Source organism: Apium graveolens, chromosome 8, assembly GCF_009905375.1.
Source record: "Apium graveolens cultivar Ventura chromosome 8, ASM990537v1, whole genome shotgun sequence".
Lineage (NCBI taxonomy): Eukaryota > Viridiplantae > Streptophyta > Magnoliopsida > Apiales > Apiaceae > Apium > Apium graveolens.
In genome coordinates, this window is record NC_133654.1 from 6,416,105 (window position 1) to 6,433,089 (window position 16,985).

Below are 16,985 nucleotides of genomic sequence, written 5' to 3' on the forward strand. Positions count from 1 at the left end.
TCCTTCTTCAACGGATATCACTCATCCGTTGACAAGTGGTTGTTCTTCAACGGATAAGCTTAACAGCAGTTATCCGTTGATACCATCAGTTTCACCTTCAATGGCTATTCCTCATCCGTTGATAGTCTCTACACACACAACTGAAACAATTCCAAGTGTAGAAGACTTGATTACTGTACAATCACTTCTAGGACTGAGGGAAGGGAGTGACAATTTGAGTGAGAGGCTGGGTTGCTCCCAGGCAAAAGGAGAGATTGAGAGCTCAAACATGCATGCTATTTTTTCCAGCATGGCAAAAGTAAGTGAGAGGAGTACCACCTTAGTTGGTGAAGGTGAGGGAGTGAGTTGTGTGAGCCAGGGGGAGCCCCTGATGCATGAACATAGAGAAAATGAGAGAAAGGTAGGTACAGCAGATATAAGGATGGATCCAGCCATTGCTAGTGAGTCAATGATTGTGAATGATGCTGAAAAGGAAAGACAATTTCAGCAACATTACAAAGCTGTTATTAATAACATTTCCTTGGATGCTGACACTTTTACTCATCCTGTTTCAGCCTATCAATTATTGGCTGCACAGGGCAATGTGGAGGCAGAAAAGACACTACATCTAGTACATACATCAGCATCTCTTCAAAGGGACAAAGCTGCTATTAACAAGATGCCTTCAACAGCTGGTGAGTCATTTGAAGAATTTGGAGTAAATTCTGATGATGATGACTTTGTTTCTTCTGATGGAAGCATGAACTTAGGGGGAGATGAAGGCCCTAGTTCTATTCCAAATCTACCTGAATGGGCCTTAACAAAGGAGTCTACAACAGGGCAATTCAATGTCTCCTTAGTCAAACAAATCAGTACTATCAAACAGGCCATTCAGAAAACTTCTCATGCTGGTACAAAGGCTATCCTTACAGCTCACTTGGACTCACTGCATCTCATGAAGTTGCAGCAAGTAAGACAGAATCTGAGTGTGGATGAACTCAGAAAGGATATTGCTGACTTGAAATCCTACAATTCTGAAAAATTGGATTCAGTCATGCCCTATGGTACAATGCAGGACATTTTGTTGAGATTGAAAAAGAAATCACATACTGAAAAGAGGCTGGCCAAATTGGAAGACAGAGTTCAAGTTATTGAAGATTCTATGGCCACCATTCTTCACAACCAACAATCTCAAACAAATCTACTTATACAGCTGGCAAAAGCACAGGGCTAGACCCCTCTCCTTGATGATAACAAAAAGGGGGAGAGTAAAAGGGAAGGGGAAGGAGAGCCATCTACAAAAATCCAAATATCTAAAGTGCTAGTTCCTGCCATCACTACTTCTCCAATCATTCAAATCAAAGGAAAGCCTGATGGAATTGATTTAATCCAGCTAGCAGCAGTTGAAATACAAGTGAAAGAGCAAAGGAGGAGAATTGATGAAAGGATGCAACAGTTGTTTGGCTCTATACAAGATAAATCAATATCTGTGAAACATAGCACAAAGGTTGAACCAATCAATATGGAGCACAAGCCAGAAAGGAGAAATAAGGTTGGAGAGACTTCTTTCAAGAATCTAAAACCTATGGTTCTCAAGCCCAACACTAGATCCAGCAAGGACTCCACAAAGAACCCTCTAGACTTTGCTCAGATGAAAGAAGTGGACTTTCCTCTTCCAAAGCCTGATGAAGACAAAGTTTTGGGTGCTAGCATCATGAAACACAAGGAGACCATGGATGAGGCAGTAAGGAGAAACATGGCTATTATCTTTAGAGAGGGAAAAAGCATTTGTGTGATGCAAGGACATCCCAAATTCTCAATAGCCAAGAGGGAAGAAACCAAAAGGTTAAAGAAAGAAGCTGAAAAACTCAAGGCTGACAAAAGAGCACAAGCAAAGCTTGAACAAAAGCTAAAGTCAAGTCTAGTTGAAAATGAGAAAGGAATTGAAGTCAGGGGTGAAGACAAGATTGCAAACTTAGATGAGGTTTTTGGGAGTATATTTGGTGAAAGTATGGAGGAAAAAGAGGAATGGAAGAAGGGAAACAGAAGAAAGGCCAAGGCACATAGAAGGAGTGAAGACAACAATGAAGAAACTAAATCTCTACCTTCCATACCTGAACCCTTTGTTGCTGATCCCACTATAAACATCCATGGTGAACCAATCATCCCTAAAGAGGAACCTATTGATTGGGACACCATCAATTTGCCTACTTTTTTAACCACTCTTCCACTACCAAAGAAACAGAAAAGAAAATCCAAATCTACACCTCCCCTAAACTCTAAGAAATTCACTCAAAAACATAAACCTAACCCTAAGCCACCCATTTCTAAAGATGATTATATTCACATCTGTGACATAAAAGAAATTTCAGACATTGAACTCTATCTGGATGAGCTGGAGGAGGTAAGGGGAATTGCTGCCTACAGACAGCTACCAGAGAGATTGGTGTTCAGATACAAAGGAGCTGGGGAAAGAACATGGCCTCTCTACAGGATTCTGAATGAAGGCTACTCTACCTTGATCAGAGTCTTTTCAGCCATATAAAAGGATTCTGGCTTTACCAGAACTGCCAAGACTGAAATTCTCAACAAGATTGCCAACATAAGGAAAACTTGGAGGGAGCCCAATGCTTTGCCCAGAACCTTACTCATTCAAGAAAGGGGAACTACAATTCACAAATCACCTCATTGGTTGATGGAATTCAGAGATGATAAAGGAGTCGGAAGATTTTTCAGACTTGAAGACCAACTCAAGATTGCCAGCAATGAAACTTTCAAAGAAATGCAATCTAAGTTGGATATCAGTGATGAAGATGAAGCTGAATTCTTCAGACAACTCCAACTCCAAATTGAGGAAAATGACAAGGGGCTAGGAAAGAAAACCAGGGAACAAAGAAAAAAAAGATGATTTGCTCAGGCTAGAGGAGCACCCTTGGAAATACTGTAAATCTTCAATTACCTTCTAGTACATAAACTTTTGCAGCACTTTTAAATTTCTACTTAGTTTCAGTTCATATATTTGTTAAGTGTTTTGTTATCATCAAGTTAACCTTGAATTTATGTCTACAATTCTTATAGACATAAATAGGGGGAGATTGTTAGGAATATATATGCATTAGTTTGATGATATGTTTAACAAAACACTTAAGTAGAAAACTAGTGTTTGTAGCCTCAACGGATAAGACCATTTTGGCTATCCGTTGATGGTGTAGCTTTACTTAGAAATAATTCTAGTGTTGTAACACATTTCAGTCTCTGAATTTGAGATATAATTCTTAAATGTTGAGGGAAATTATAAGTCATGTTGACTACTAGAGGATATGCAGATAGGAAGGCCAATTGTAAATATTTCATGCCTTGTAATTTTGTATAAATGAAAATGGTGTCAACGGATAACTTAAAGACCTTCAACGGATGAGAAACAAAGCTTCAACGGATGTCTCTAAAGCTTCAACGGATAACATCCTTCAACGGATGAGTGCATCAACGGATAGAGCTTCAACTGCTAACACATCAACGGATGAAGCCATCAACGGATGAAGGCTTCAACGGATGTTCTGTTAGATAGCAGTTGACAAGTGGTAGTTGTACCTACAAATAGAGGCACATGGGTTGACAGAGACAACTGAGATGTGGTAGCCTATTTCAGGAACATCAGAAAAAGCAGCCGTTCTACTCTAGTATAAAGAGGCAATAGTCAACAATACACTGGAGTAAAATGGAGAAGAAACAAGTGGAGAACTTATTTTATAATTGTACTTTTTATCTTTGTCTTCACTTGTAAACTTGGTAATATATAAACCAAGTAGCAGCTAGTAATTAGACAAGAATTTTTCCAGAGCTGTTTAGAAAAATCTTGAGAGAAAAATTATCTAGTTTGTACTAGGACGCAGCTGTGATCAACTTCTTGAATCACAGATTTTCTGAAATACCATCTCTGGTGGAACAACAATCCACCAGAAAAGTTTTTAAGGTCTGTTGTGTTCTTTACATTAGTGTTTGAATATATATCTGTCTGTATTAGCTTAAAGCAATTCATACACTTGTTTGTCTTAAACACATAGCCTTTGAAACTGCTCAAAACTAGAAAAAGTTTTGAGATTTACATTCAACCCCCCTTCTGTAAATCTCATTGTTAGTCCACTAGGAATAACAACCATCATAGATCCTGTTTAGATATTCAGGATCTGTGGCTTCCAAGCACTTGGTCATCCTGACTTTACAGATTGGATATTCATGTATCTTCAAGATAGGCACCTTGAATGCTTTATACCTACTCATGTTGCTGCTTATCTGTGATGTGGCTGGGGGTGGTGGCTTCGGATTCTGTGTTTCTTCTTCTTCGTCTGACATGGTTGATTGATTTTCAGATCTTAAACTATTTGTACGTTAACAACAAGCTCTGATACCAATTTTTAGGCCCTTAATCAACTATTAATACAATCAATTCGACAAAGCTTTAACATAATCAACAGTTTTTATATTAACATATAAAAACTGATTACAAACGTACTCTCTCGAAAGGATGAACAAATATCCTTAAGAGCTGCTAGGTTATGCGAAAGATATAACAATGTCGCAATGCTTATAGCATGAATCTAATATGTGCTTTATATAGAGCACAACTACACAATATATAAGGAATCATATTCTATTAACAAGGAAACCTACATAATGCTTCTGAGATAAAGTCCTTCACCGCCTTGATTTCCTATTTCCTTTTCCTTCTCGAAGATCAACTGATATGACAAATACTGATTACGTCATCCGTTGACATCATCATTCGTCGATATCATTATCCGTCGATTTCATCATCATCCGTTGATGTAAGTTCTGATATGAACTTCTGATAGTTTCTGCTTGATATCATCAATTTCTCATAATATGGATTTTGTGACTTGGGTAGGCATCTGTTTGGTCACTGTCACAGAAGCCATAACCACAGTAGTTTTTAAAGAAACTTGAGGTTGGGAAATAGTAGAGACATAAACATTTACCTCACTTACCTGAGGTGCCTCCATGATTGGCAAGTAATTGAGGGAGACCTCATTGTGGAGATTGTTCCTATTAAGATCAGCAAGAACTATCTTTTCTTGGACCCAACAATCAAGCTTATTTGCTGGGTTCTCAATTAAGTGGTCTTTAGACACATGGTTTGCTATCATCAGACCTATTCTTAATGTCTCTTGGCTTATACCCTAGTTCATACATGACAAAACTACTGAAATTGAAGTACTTGTCACACAATAACATGTAAAGCATGTTAACAATAGAATATATAATGGCATCAAAATTGCTAATCTTTCCTGAAAATGCTTTGATAAAAGAGTCACAGAGAAAGCTCCACCATTTTCTAAGGCCCATTATCCTAACTTCACCTAATTTGGAAGGATTAAGAGAATAACCCATACACACAAGCATGATGCTAACATCTGTGTCTGTGTATGGTATAAGTGTGTTGTTTTCAGACAATTTAAAGCATGCTTGAATTTTATCACAGTTAATGCAATAGTCATTACCTTTGAGAGAGAATGCAATGGTCTTATCTTTGTAGTTGTACACTATAGAAGTCCAAATCTTCTCCACAACTTCGCAATAGATGACCGGAGATTCAAGTATAACATAACTTAGTTTGTAACTTCAAATGAAGTCCATCATCTTGTGATAGTCCTCAGAAGCAGCAATATCTTTGTTCACCAGTGCTACAAAGTTGTTATTTTCATACACAAATCCAGATTGAGACATGATTTTGACTACAGATGCCATTGTTGTGATCTCAATTAAGAGGTCTTTAGACACATGGTTTTCTATCATCATAATAAATCTAGCATAGTATATGTTCTTAGACCTATTCTTAATGTCTCTTGGCTTATACCCTAGTTCATACATGACAGAACTACTGAAATTGAAGTACTTGTCACATAATAGCATGTAAAGCATGTTAACCATATAATATATAATGGCATCAAAATTGCTAATCTTTCCTGAAAATGCTTTGATAAAAGAGTCACAGAGAAAGCTCCACTATTTTCTAAGGCCCATTCTCCTAACTTCACCTAATTTGGAAGGATTAAGAGAATAACTCATAGACACAAGCATGGTGCTAACATCTGTGTCTGTGTGTGGTATAAGTGTATTGTTTTCAGACAATTTAAAGCATGCTTGAATTTTATCACAGTTAATGCAATAGTCATTACCTTTGAGAGAGAAGGCAATGGTCTTATCGTTGGAGTTGTACACTGTAGAAATCCAAATCTCCTCCACAACTTCGCAATAGATGACCGGAGATTCAAGCATAACATAACTTAGTTTGTAACTTCAAATGAAGTCCATCATCTTGTGATAGTCCTCAGAAGCAGCAATATCTTTGTTCACCAGTGCTACAAAGTTGTTATTTTCATACACAAATCCAGATTGAGACATGATTTTGACTACAAATGCCATTGCTGTGATGGATAGTAGTGAAAGGCATATGTCATAGCCTATTTGTTTATTCGAGGATTTAACTCAACTCAAATAAGGATGTAACAAGTAAATATTGGTTCTATCGTCAGAAAGATCTCTCAAAGTAACATATGTCAAAGGATTAAGTAACATTGTTCATCTACAGTCTTGAGGACTTCATTCACTGGAAGAAGCTCAAGAAATTGATCAAGCCTCAGTGATATAAATCAAGATTGTGGATTTAATCAAGTGACAGAGATCTCGTCAGGGTATCAATTAATTACAGGGATTTAATCTGAAGAAAATCAAGACATGAAGAAACATCACAGATGTTAGTCGTTCATGAACCAGACAGTACATCGAGTGTCAACATTGAAGTGGTGAAATGGATTTATAAGTTTCAGTGATTTTCAGAAGATTGTCAGAAGAGTGGTTGATGTTCAAGATTAGTATTAATTCTCTATTAATTAATTAAGTCATATAATTTAATTAAGAAAATAAATTATATCTGCAAAGATTAATTTATTGATTAATTGAATTAATTGGTTAATTAATTCTGAATTAATATTATGCATTTTTCAGAAATGATTTTGAATTAATATTCAAAATTAAATCAGCAAGACAAATATTTGAACTGGTATGACAATTGGATTGTCATACCGAAAGTCTTTCCAAGCCTTGTTAGATTGTCTTGCCGAAAGTTCTACCAGTTCAATCAATAGTCCTACCGAAAGTTCTACCAGTTAAAAGGATTGTCTTGCTGAGCTAACATGATTGTCTTGCCAATTAAAATCAAGGGTTGATTGAATATAAAAGAGCAGCAGCTGATGTTCAACAGACAGCATTGAATATCACAATAAACACTGAAGAACACAGAACAAAGAAAAAGCAGAGAACTTATTGCAATTTCTCAGGACATTAATTTCTAGTATTTATTGTTAAATCTAAACCACTAGAAATCCTTCTCTTGTTCTTGTGTAACTATCTAGCGGATCAAAATCCCTAGAACTTAATCTCAAATTGCATTTAGCATTTGATCCTTTTTATTTCAAAAATAGAAAAAGTTCATGTCAAATTTATTCTAGATTTGGAATAATTTATTTGAGATTAATCCCTTGTAAACGATACCGTTGTTGTAACACCTTTCAAGTTTAATAATAGTTTTATTTAACTTGAATTTTGTTTCACTTTTTTATTCCGCATTTTATTCGATTAAACGGTATAATTTATATTTAACCCCCCCTTCTACAAACATATTGGGACCTAACAAGTAGTTACAAAGAAATGGGTTTTTGCTTTGGAGATGAAGAGAGTAAAAATGCTTTGAGAAAGACAAAAGTAATGAAAGGGGGCTTTTATACTTTCTCAGAAATAAACAAGTAAAAATTAAGAAATACAATAAAGTAACCAATTAAATTTGCCCAAAATAGCCGTTTAAAAATAAAATAAACAGTAGAAATTCTAGAGATCATCCATCGACATGTACTTACACAATGTAAGTAAATTTGACGGATAAGGAATAGAATTAACGACTATGATTAAAGTAATTCAACAGATATAGATTAAACTGACATCCATCGAGATATAAAGTACCCTGAAAAATATTTGATTTTCAACAGATAATGAAATTCAACTGATATTCATTTTCAACGGATAATGAACATCCGTTGAGATGTAAATTTTGACTTAGCCAAAATTTCATCTTTTTAAGAAAAATCAAATTTGTTTCTGGCTGCATTACAAGTTGCTTAGACATCAAAATAATTTAGGAATAATTAATCATACCTAACTCACTTACCAACCTAGTAAATGTGAACTCATCAAGTGGCTTGGTAAAGATGTCTGCAAGTTGCTTCTCACTTGGAATAAAATGAAGTTCCACTGTACCATTCATGACATGTTCTCGACTGAAGTGGTACTTGATGTCAATGTGCTTGGTCCTTGAATGCTGCACAGGATTTTCAGTAATAGCAATGACACTTGCGTTATCACATAAAATTGGAATCTTGTTCGTATGTAGACCATAGTACAATAGTTGATTCTTCATCCATAAAATCTGTGCACAACAACTACTAGAAACAATATATTCAACCTCAATTGTAGGAGTAGAGACTGAATTTTATTTCTTACTAAATCAGGACACCGGCTTGTTTCCTAGAAATTGACATGTTCTTGTTGTAGTTTTTCTATCAATTTTACAACCTACATAATCTGCATCTAAATAGCCAATTAGATCAAAACTAGAATCTCTAGGATACCAAATGCCAAGTTTTGGTATTCTTTTGAGATATCTAAAAATTTTCTTAATAGCTATAAAATGAGATTCTCTAGGATCAGCTTGAAATCTAACACAAAGACAAGTAGCAAACATTATATCTGGCCTACTGGTTGTTAAATATAAAAGTGAGCCAACCATGCCTCTATAGCTTGAAATGTCCACAGACTTTTCAACAGTGTTCAATTCAAGTTTAGTGGCAGTGGCCATGAGAGTTTTTGTAGATGTGCAATCCATTAAGTCAAATTTTTTTAAAAAAACATAAATATATTTGGTTTGACTAATGAATATTCCATCACTAACTTGCTTAACTTGTAAACCAAGAAAGTAAGTTAGTTTTTCCATCATGCTCATTTCATATTTACTTTGCATCAATTTGGCAAACTTTTTGCAAAGTTTCTCATATGTAGAGACAAATATAATATAATCTACATAAATCTGAACAAGTATACTAGAGCCATTAACATTTCTAAAAAAAAGAGTTTTATAAATAGTACCTCTTGTGAAATGATTTTCTAAAAGAAATTTTGACAAAGTGTCATATCAGGCTCTAGGTGCTTGCTTCAAACCATATAGTGCTTTCAAAAGATAGTAGATATAATCTGGAAAGTTGGGGTCTTCAAATCCAGGAGGCTGACTAATATAGACCTCCTCCTCCAAATCTCCATTCATAAATGCACTTTTAACATTCATTTAATAGACCTTGAAAAATTGCATGGGCTGCATAGGCTCGAAAGATTCTGATGGCTTCAAGTCTTGCAACAGGAGTAAAGGACTCATCAAAATCTATTCCTTATTCTTAACAATAGTCCATAACAACCAATTTAACTTTGTTCCTGACTACTATGCCATTTTCATCCATCTTGTTTCTGAATACCCATTTGGTATCAATAGGATTCTTGCATTTATGTTTGGGTACCAGCTTCCGCACCTTATTCCTTTTAAATTGGTTTAGCTATCCTGCATAGCTACAACCCAATCAGGATCTAACAAAGCTTCTTTTACCTTCTTTGGCTCTTCCTGAGACAGAAAGCTGTTGTATGGACATTTTCTTGAGTTATTTTTCTAGTTTGCACTCTTGAAGTTGCATCACCAATAATTAGTTCAAATGGGTGATCTCTAGTCCATTTTCTGTTATGGTAGATTAGCTCTAGATGAAGAGGCCTCACAGTTGTCTTGATGCATGTCTGAGTTTTGATTAGAAGAAACTCCCCCTGAGTTTGTGGATCTTTGACTTGAAGTTGGGGTCCTTTCTATGTGTGATCTATTTTGACTTTCAACTCCTATTGATGGCTCAACGGATATTGAATTTTGCCTCTCGACGGATGATGATGTTTGTCACTCAACGAATAATGCACCTTGTCTTTTGACGGATATAGAATTATGTGCCCCCATTTGTTGCTGACTTATCTTTACTAAAAAGATATGATCGAGATGATCATAACCAGACGTTGGGTAAAAAGTAAAGTGGTAATAATGACATAGCAGGCTTGTACCAAACACATGAGCAGCGGATCAGAGAACTAGCGAAATAAAAGATGGTGAAGTAATGGGAATTCAGAATGAGATTGTTGTGTTAGTGCGAGTGTGCCTAATTGCTAAAAACCTAATGCAAATTTTCATACACTATTCTAATTCCAGAATATTTTAACATTTTACATATCAAACTGCTTAAGTACGATTATGCAACTTTTACTACCCTATTCTAATTTCAGAATAATTAAATGTTTTACATATCAAAATGTTAAATTCAGATTATGCAATTACTCTTCTGCTATTCCATGTTCAGAATATGTAAGTGTTTTTACTTATCAAAATAGTGGATTTATAAATGCTTTAGATTTTGAGAAAAATTATTTCGTTTTAGAATTATTCCCGACCATTTGAAATGGGGGAACTGGATTATTAAGGATGTCGATTGATCCAGCTCCTTTCTTAATTTATTTTAAGATTGGATGGTTATTAGTTACAACGTAAGTGGCCGAGACACCGGTCCAACGCGAGATGTTATATGAAAATGTAATATCTTGTAAGGTGAATATATGTCTTTTGGGATGTCCTATATTTACGGTATGACTGTGGGATACCGGTGCTCTATTACGGTATGGCTACGGGATAATAGTGTTGTTTCGGGATTGAACATCAGGAACATCATAGTGTATAATTGGTTCCAATCTAAATTGCTATATCATATTTGATAATCATATAATAAATGATTGATCAAGTATTTCTGTTTTGGATAAAATGTGAGATACAGTTTTGATTCATTTATGATTGATGTTGATATTTAATTTGCTATTCATGTCAAAAATTAGTATTGATATATATAATTGATGTTGATTTCAATACTTTAGTACTGGTATATTGTGAGCATCTAAGATTAGGATTGATATCCAATTTGACGTTGACATCATACTGAATATTAATATTAAGAGTGGGGTTTTGAATAAAGTTTATAATTCAGTCTATGATCATTGTTTCATATTGTTGTTTACACTAATTTTTAAACACTGTTTTATAATTTTTGATCCTTAATGGAATTCAAAGTATTATTGAAGCATTTTCGCTCAAAATATCAAAAATGATTTTAAATACAATTGAGGAAATAATTATTGAATTCCTTAACTAAATTTTCCGATTTCATCAATTATGGTTATAAATATTCTGCTCCATTGCAGATGTCGATTTTTATATGAAAAGACTATATATATATTATTGAACTTGCTGAGCATTTCTTTCGCTCATACTTGCCTGTTTTAAATCTTACCTTCTAGTGAGAGGAGGACTGGCGCTGTTTAGCCGAGTAATTCGAGAAAAAGCTGAGAAACAGCTTTTATAAAGATGGTGGTTCAGGGTTAGTGGAACTAGAGTAAGTTCTATTATGTAAAGTTATTTTTATATATTATAGTTATGTTATTGTATACTTGGGCCTATTATACTTCTTTTTGAAGTTATACTAGCGGGTTTAGTTTTGAGATATAGATTTGTTGAAAATAGTTTTAAAAGAAGGTCAAAAATTTATTTGTGCAATTTGGAATTCTTGTTTCTGGAATTATAACCTAAAAAGATCTTGGTCTAGTTTGGGGTCGCAGATGTTAAATATCTTTTATTGACATTCGTTTATTATTAAACATGTTGTTTTGGATTGAGGTTTCATAATGACGACCAAATCCTATGACCCCGGATTTGGGGGCGTCACATTGTTCATGCCAAGTCCATTTCTTCAAAGGAGGAGATTACTTTTATGGATTGGGGAAATGTCATAGTAAAGGAAATTAACAATGATGAAGATGGAAGTATCAAGCATTTAACAGGGGTTTTGAACCTCGGAGGATCTGTGAAGACCACAAAGTTGAAACTAACTTGGCTGTTTGATACACATGAGGAGCTTGTTCCATTCTCTTCAATGGAGTTTGATTATCTTATCATAGAAAAGAAGGTAATTTGCGACCCTTTATGTTTGTAAAGTTCTCCTTATTATATTTCTTGGTGGACATATATATGTATAGATATATGTGTATCCGAGCATGAGCGCAGTGCTTGTGTGTGTTGTTATCATTTTGGGAAGGTGCTATGCTGAAATTAGAGTTATTATTATGGTAGTGGATCTAATGTTGGTATTATTGTTTCACTTGCAGCTTGATGAGGATGATGATTTTGTTGATGTGCTAAACCCATGTACGAAGAAAGCAACATTTGGGGATTTAAACATGAGAAACTTTAAGGAAGGAGAAAATTTACAGCTGGAGAGGAAGGGCTATTTCATATATGATGTTCCATTTGTAAGGCCATCAAAGCCTATTGTTCTTTTGCAATTCCAAATGGTAAGGCAGCAAAATAAATGATAAGTTCTTGAGAAAACAAGCACTTCAGTATATCATGATCATCTTCTATTTGGAATCTGAATGATGGAATACTGAGAAAATATATAGACATGTAGTCTCGCACCTTTGGTCCCAAATATGTGTCAACCAAGCTGTGCTTTATCTTTATGCCAAAAAAATTATTTCATTTGTAAGAACTTTATATAAATGGTGGATGCTTGTATTATTGTTTTATCAGTTACGAGGGACATCAAATTTGTCATAAAATATTAATATTTGTTACGCATTCTTAGTAAATGGTTCAATTAAGCATGTTTGAGGAATTATAGTGGTTCTTGAAAGAATCATATTTGTCTCGCTACATTATACATGATCTAGAATGATGCCCGTGCCTTGTACGGGCTCTTAGGCTAGTTATATATATAATACTGCACATTTTTTGGGAAATATTTAATTTGAAATTACTCTTTTCGTCTCTCCCAAATGTTTACATTTGAGTTGTGTACGGAGTTTAAGAAAAAATAATAAATTCGTGGAGGAAAGTTAAAAAAGTGAGTAAAGTAGTGGGACCGATTAATATTATATGTATAAAATGCGTATAGTGGAGAGAAGCGGTGGATGTAGTTATTTTAAAAATTATAAAAACTTTATTTTTTTGGAAAATTTTGAAATGTAAACATTTGGAAGGAAATTCCAGAAAGGAAAATATAAAAAAATGGGAGGGACAGAGAGAGTACTATTTTACCCCGTAATTTGATTAATATGGAAAACTATTGTTGACATGAAGAAGTGAACCCATGACCCCCTTTATGCAAACATATCAATTGAGTTGCATGCCCATTTGTTTATATTTCGATAATTTAAGTATTGAGTTACATGTTTATTTCTTTATATTAGATGGCTAAATCTATATAATTTAAAATTAATATAGAATAAAATCATTCAAGATTTGGGTAATTAATTCTTATACTCATATGCAATAACGGGATTATAATTATTATTTTAATTTATAAAAAAATTCGTAAATTAGATAAATAATTTATTGATAATATAATACCATATAATAATAATTTATTAATTATCGAGACTTGGTGATTAGCTCACTTCGATATACTAACTTTATACTCGTGTATAAAAATATAAGTATAATCAAGCCGAGCCGAGTCAAGTCCAAAAATATCAGACTCAATTAAAATTGTTCGAGCACGAGTTCAAGTTCAACATAGCCTTCAATTTTAAACTCGACGAGATCGTCAAGAAACGGAAATTGAATAATTTAAGGGAGCAAGGGACAATTAGTTTACATGCTCAGTTGTGGGAGAAGCAAGGAACAAAAAAGAAAAGTAGATTCCCCCTTCACATGCCCGTTTAGCATTTTTAATTTGTCCTGGCATTCATATGGGGACCACTTCATCCCATTTTTCCGCTCGTTGGGACCTTATTTAAACAAAAAATTTTAAGAAAATTTTTTGGGCATAAATACAAGCAGTATTTTTCAGATTTTTACTTTTCAGAAAATAAAATAGGAGTTATAATGTGAAAATATGTTCTCTTTAATTTATAAGTTGAAATTTCAAATACACTAGAGATAATGAGATACTTATTATATGTGCCGATTATGGGTGTAAACGAGCTAAACTGTTCGTGAGCTACTCGAGTTTGGTTCGTAAAAAATTCGAATTCGACTCAAAAATACTATCCCGACAGAAATTAATAAAATTTATAATTTAATGAAAAAGTAAGAAAAATGGCTAGAATAATATGACCGACTAATATTTAATGTATAAATTGATGTATTTTTTTTGCCAAAAATTAAAACAGATTTTATTAATAATTTGAAGGAGACTAATCGGACAAACCCCAATTGAATATACAACCAGATTGAAAAACAAATATAACTAAATAATTAGCAGTTTTATTTCCGGATTGCTTAATAAATCGAATACAAATATTCAGAACATTAAAAATAAAGGTAATGATTTATCGGGCAATTCAACATACATCTCCCCCGAAAAAAATGAATGTAACAAAAGAAAATAGTGAATGTGGATGAATAATTATTAATTTTAATATTATAAAATTTTATTATTTTTAGAAAATAAGGAGCGAGTCTAAAAAAGAAATCGTATAGTATTGAATATGACAAAATGAAGAAGATTTATTTTAAGTTGCTGTAGTCCCATCCTAGACATGAAAAAACGTTTTTTACAATTATTCTGTCAATTTTATTTAGTTAAAGTTTTTTTCCTAAAGATATAGGCTCCAGACTTCATAAAGAGATTACATATGAAAAAGTTAAGAATTTAGCAACTAGTTCAGTTCAAGTTAAAAAAAAAACAAGCCTTTGGGGACCCTGTCAAGTTGTTGGAGAATGGAGGTCACTATTGAGCATTACTTGAGTTGTCTGTCTCATCAAACTATAGTGCTTCTGTTTTGAACTACCCAAAGCCACCTTTTATTCTCCTTTCTCATTTTTCTTATTACATTTGTTTCCTTTTCATTACCATCCATTAGTTTTTCATTGGGGTGAGACAATCAAAGAAAAATTGTCATATTATTAGTCAATAGCCCATCATCTCTTATCTAAGATTCTGTTCCTTTGGTGGGGTGTAATTTGTGATTGATTACTTAAAACATAATCTAAAAGCAGCTTTCCCCCATTTGTTTCAGAGCATCTTCTGTCTGTAATCAAGTGCTTTACATGTAACTCGTATCAGTACTCGAAAATCGGATGTACATTTACCTAACTGAATTTATCCCAACACAATCGAATCAAATCGATATCCGATTTTTACAACCACTTTGTACATACATGCATATGTGGTGTGAATGTAATAATGTACTAATGTCTAATGTTAAAGATAGTTTGATAGATATCCATAGCTCAATTCATAATTTTCACTCTCTAGTACTCCTTTTGACAATGAATGAATATATTAAAATTGGAATGTTAGAAAAGAGAAAAGAGTTCTAAATTTTTGGTAAAGGACTGAAATGAGTATATTTGCCACCACTTAATTTCTTATATTTGGAATATAGCAAAAGTAATGTGAGAATTTCACCAAAAGGAGAAGAAACTTCACCAGAGGAAATGATGGAGAAATCTTAAAAAGACATAAAGTAGAAGAAGAAAAAACCTCATAAATCACCTTTTTACAATAAAATAAAATAAATCCATACATATATGAAAACTGATGAATCATGGACTCATAGTACATATCAACTAATAAAAACTTTATTACCCATCTTGTGTAAAATAATCTAGAGCAAACTGAACCTGAAACTGATATAGAATTGATTGATTTCAATTAGATAGATCCTCATTACAGATGCAATTTTGACATATATGAGCAATTATTTCTGCCAGATATATTACTAAATCAAGACTACAAATGACAAGGAAGTGCACAATTTAGTTACAATATCTCCTATTACCTCAACAAAATTGTGCAGTTTCAGCAGTTGAAAAGAAGTTGCAGGCCTTTATTAACAAGGTCTATTTCTTTTGTTGGCACCTTTGCTATCAGGTCTCAGCCCACCACTTGAATCTCCTTCAGATGAATCCATGGATTTCCTGAAATTGCTCGAAAGATCGGAATACAGATCAACCACCCTCCTTATGTTGTTATTCAGCTCTGTAATCAGACCGACATTCCGTCTCAAATTATCTGGAACTTTTGATTCATGGTTCTGATTTATCTCATTGATCAGCACCCTATTTCGATCGAAAATGTTCTGAACTTGAACAAAACTCTTCTGAAATGTGTGCATTATCTTGGCATCTATCTGGGTACCATTGCCTAGGCCAGAAAATGTATCCCCTTCCATTTGTAAACAAAATTTACATCAAATCAAGAACACACCTGCACCACAGAGAAAAAAAAGTAATTATATCCTAATTAATCAACACAATCTATGAGCTTGTATCATAGGAAGTAAAAGAAACAACAGTGATGTAATTTAAACTGTACTAATAGGAAACCTGGACAGAACATGATAAGGTTTGGAATTGTGTTTGGACCATTTTTGCAGAAGAGACAAAGTCTGAACTACAAAATCATGACCTCAACTTTGTTTGGTTCCTTTAGCAGTATGTCATAAAAACATGGACTGTACTTATACATAGATATTTTATTAAATTTATTAAATATTGTACCCATACATATCTTACACAATATTATTATTTGGATATGGTAAAATGTGAATAAAAAAATATATCTCAAATTCCATACAAAGCATACTTTTGATAAGTACTAAAAGTCTGGAAATACATAGCCATGGCACTATGGATTGGCAGCATCAACTCATAAGACTACAGTATTATCACTGTTAACACAAGCGTTTATCACAAGTCACATACAAGTCATAAGCATATGTAAATAAAATAGTAAATTATAATTGGCATATGTAAATATTATTATAGTTTAAAAGAAAATTAAACTAAACCAGGTAGTAGCACACAA

The 16,985-nt window shown here is 33.7% G+C and overlaps 1 pseudogene; it reads left to right on the forward strand.

Annotated features, from left to right (window-relative positions):
• Nucleotides 1-11,942: 11,942 nt before the first annotated feature.
• Nucleotides 11,943-12,539, forward strand: LOC141677878 (glutamate--tRNA ligase, cytoplasmic-like; annotated as a pseudogene).
• Nucleotides 12,540-16,985: the final 4,446 nt, after the last annotated feature.